Source organism: Rhinopithecus roxellana, chromosome 1, assembly GCF_007565055.1.
Source record: "Rhinopithecus roxellana isolate Shanxi Qingling chromosome 1, ASM756505v1, whole genome shotgun sequence".
Lineage (NCBI taxonomy): Eukaryota > Metazoa > Chordata > Mammalia > Primates > Cercopithecidae > Rhinopithecus > Rhinopithecus roxellana.
The window spans coordinates 134,144,255-134,148,248 of NC_044549.1; the positions used below are offsets into that span (position 1 = coordinate 134,144,255).

Here is a 3,994-nt window from a genome sequence, read left to right on the forward strand (position 1 = left end):
TGGTTTCTATTGTACTTACAATGTCTGGAAATTACAACCTGCTGGATTTCTGAGGTCATGAATTCAATGTCATATTTTAGGCCTAAAATCTTTCAATTTAAAATATTTGTGTCTGGTATTTGAAAATAATATATATCTTCATTTACTCATCAAATGTGCTAGCCTTTTATTTCTATGCCTAAAATGAGACAAACTTTCTAGTAAAGTTACTTAACATTTTTAAAAAACTGAGAAAATCTGAATCAAGTGTGAACTTTATTCAATAATACCATATCAATTTGGTTCCTTAATTGTAATAAATGTATCATACCACTGTAAGATGTTAATAATAGGGGAAGTTGGGTGTGAGGCATATGATAACTATATGTACTATTTTCAAATTTTCTGTAAATATTAAACTAAAACAAGGAAGAGATTTCTCTAAAAAACAAAGTCATTAAAAATTTAGCTATTAATAAATAACACTCTAGAAACAAACCCATATGATTATAACAAATACTAGTATGAGGGTTGAAAAATTGGAATGCTGTGGGGTTAGGATACAGTTAACAATTACTTTTTTTGCATAGGAAAATGTTTTGACATCTTAATGAAAAATTTTAAGGTAAAGAACAGAAATAGATGATGAGAATAAGATAAAATATATCAATAAAAGCAAAATAAAGTTATCAATTTAATGTCTAGCAACATGCTAATTACAATAAACAACCAAGAAAGATTAAAACTAAAGTACAGATAAATATATGCCAGAGAAATCACAGTAAAAGAAAGGATGTGTGCCATTATTGTCATTATAAAAAGTAGAATTCAAGTCAAAAAGTATGAAATGGGACAAGGAAGAATTTATAATGATATGAGCTGTAATTTCCTCAAGAAGATAACTATAGTCATGAAACCTCATGCCTGATATCATATTATCAAAATATAAAGTAAAAGCTATTAGAAAAAATGTAGATTTATCAAAGTCAAATTTATAACAGAAAACCTTAACTCATCTCTCTTAATCTGAAAAAAAAGTTTAAGTAGACAAAGAAATAAGAGAATTTACACAAGATTTCAATAATACTATTACCAAATTTATTTTACTAATATATATAGAATGAATACCAAATATACAAAGACTCTCTTTCCTTTCAAACAGCTCTGAAATACTGCAGGAGAATTGGCCATGTGTTAAGTCATAATAAAACTCGCAAAAAATTCCTCAAATCTGAAATTTATAAGCCACATTAGATATTATCATAATCCAATATTATAAATTCACAAAAGCAATGTCCTAAAAGCTACTAACATTGTTTTACTTATAAATAAATAACTATGAGAACATATAATAAAATTTATGGTGTGCACCCAATGTGGCACTTGGAAGAAAATAAAAACTCTACATTTATTAGAAAACAACTGAAAATCGGTTGGGCATGGTGACTCATGCCAGTAATCACAGCACTTGGGAGGCCAAAGTGGGTGGGTCACCTGAGGTCAGGAGTTCAAGACCAGCCTGCCCAACATGGTGAAACCCCATCACTACTAAAAATGCAAAAATTAGCCGAGCATGGTGGTGCACGCATGTAGTCCCAGCTACTTGGGAGGCTAAGGCAGGAGAATCACTTTAACCTAGGAGGCAGAGATTGCAGTGAGCCAAGATCGTGCCACAGCACTCCAGCCTGGGCAATGAGTGAAGATCGTGCCACTGCACTCCAGCCTGGGAAAGGAAAGGAAAGAAGAGGAAAGGAGAGAGGAGGCAAAGGGATGGGAGGGGAGGGGGGGGGGAGGGGAGGGAGGGGAGGGGGGAGGGGAGAGGGGGGAAGGGGGAAGGAAGGAAGGAAGGAAGGAAGGAAGGAAGGAAGGAAGGAAGGAAGGAAGGAAGGAAGGAAGGAAGGAGGAAAGGGAAGGGAAAGGATGGGAAGGGAAGGGAGGGGAGGAGAGGGGAGGGGACAGGAGGGGAGGGGAAGGGAGGGGAGGGGAAGGACATTCAACTAATGAACCAGAAAGAGAACAACAAAATAAATCAAAAGGCAACTTTCTTAATAAACAGAATTCATGGAATAAAAAATAACAAACAAAAATACCAGACTTAAAATATAGAGCTAGGTTTTTGGAAAGACTACTAAAACAGAAATATGTAGGCCAGACATGGTGGCACACACCTGTAATACCAGCTACTTGGGACCCTGTTTTTAAAAAAAGAAATACATTTAACAAGTCTAACCAAGAAAGAGCAAAGACATAAATAATAAAAAGATGAAGAGAAGCAATTATAAGATAGAGTTTTTTATTACAAAATAATACTATGTTAAAACTCCCTAATCAATAAAGTTGAAGCTCTAAGAAAGGATTATTATATAAGAAAATTTAAATTACCAAAGTGCAAAAAGTGACTGAACATTTAAAGCTCAAACCAATAACTACAGAAAAACGGAAAATGTAGTCAAAAGTTTATTCCCCAAAAAGACACCAGGCCCAGATATTTTTATATAAAAGTACTATCAGAATTTTGAAGAATAAGTAAGTCCTCTATAATTTAAACTCCTCCAGCACAAGACAGCATTTAACAGAAGACAAGAGAACATACAATGGAGATGTATTCTCATTTCATCTGGAAATAAGACAAGGATACCCACCATCCACAACTCTTACCCTGTTGGTCCTAGCCTATAAGATTAAAAAGAAAATCGGACCATAAATATCAGACAGAAGCTAAGCTATTTAAAGATGATACGACTGTCTAACCAAGGTAATCTGAAATTGCAACAAAATCAACTAAAAAAAATTGGAGGCACTGAGATAGTTTATTAGAATTTCAAATATAAGGTAAATATATCAAAACCAATATCTTTTCTATTCCAGCAATAACAAGAGGATCATATAACTTTTGAAAATCCAATTTATTTATTTATTTTTTATTTTTTATTTTTTATTAACGCGAACGCAGTCCCCCACTACCACAAATTATGCAGTCGAGTTTCCCACATTTGGGGAAATCGCAGGGGTCAGCACATCCGGAGTGCAATGGATAAGCCTCGCCCTGGGAAAATCACCTTCGTGATCATGGTATCTCCCCTGCCAGGTAAGTATAAAAAATCCAATTTATAAAACAAAGATACAATAAAAATTTTATAGTTTTCTAACAAAATGTGAGTAAGCAAGGAAATACTTAGAAAAAAATGCACAAGTTAGTCTTTGCATAAAGAAAGTAAAAACATTTAGCTGAAGAAGAGAAAAGAAGACATCTAAAGTTGAGAAATATATCATAGCAACATTTAATACTGTAAGAATATCAACACTTCCCTTTTAAACTAGCAGTTCAGCGTAAGTCCAAGCAAAATCTCATTGATATTAACAGATTTGTTTTAAATTAAACAGACATTTCAAAAGAATAAATGCAGAAATGTCAAAAATCATTTAAAAGTAAATAATTGAGTCTAGTCCTACACATTCAAAATATGCCTTAAAGTCACATTAAAAAACGTTTGTGGCTGGGCATGGTGGCTCATGCCTGTAATCTCAACACTTTGGGAGGCCGAGGTGGGTGGATCACAAGGTCAGGAGTTCGAGACAGCCTGGCCAACATGGTGAAACTCTGTGTCTACTAAAAATTCAAAAATTAGCCGGGTGTCGTGGCAGACGCCTGTAATCCCAGCTACTCGGGAGGCTGAAACAGGAGAATCATTTGAACCCAGGAGGCGGAGGTTGCAGTGAACCAATATCACACCACTGCACTCCAGCCCAGGCAACAGGGCGAGACTCCATCTCTAAATAAATAAATAAATACACAAAAAGCCCTCGAAAAAATCAATGAATCCAGGAGCTGGTTTTTTGAAAAGATCACAAAATTGATAGACTGCTAGCAAGACTAATAAAGAAAAAAAGAGAGAAGAATCAAATAGACGCAATAAAAAATGATAAAGGGGATATCACCACCGACCCCACAGAAATACAAGATATCATCAGAGAATACTATAAACACCTCTATGCAAATAAACTAGAAAACCTA

General features: G+C 34.7%; 1 non-coding gene across 1 annotated transcript; it reads right to left on the reverse strand.

The window, feature by feature from the left end:
* Positions 1–2,915: 2,915 nt before the first annotated feature.
* On the reverse strand, positions 2,916–3,075 carry LOC115892207. The gene has a single exon (XR_004052092.1). It is a non-coding gene; the product is annotated as a U1 spliceosomal RNA (small nuclear RNA).
* Positions 3,076–3,994: the final 919 nt, after the last annotated feature.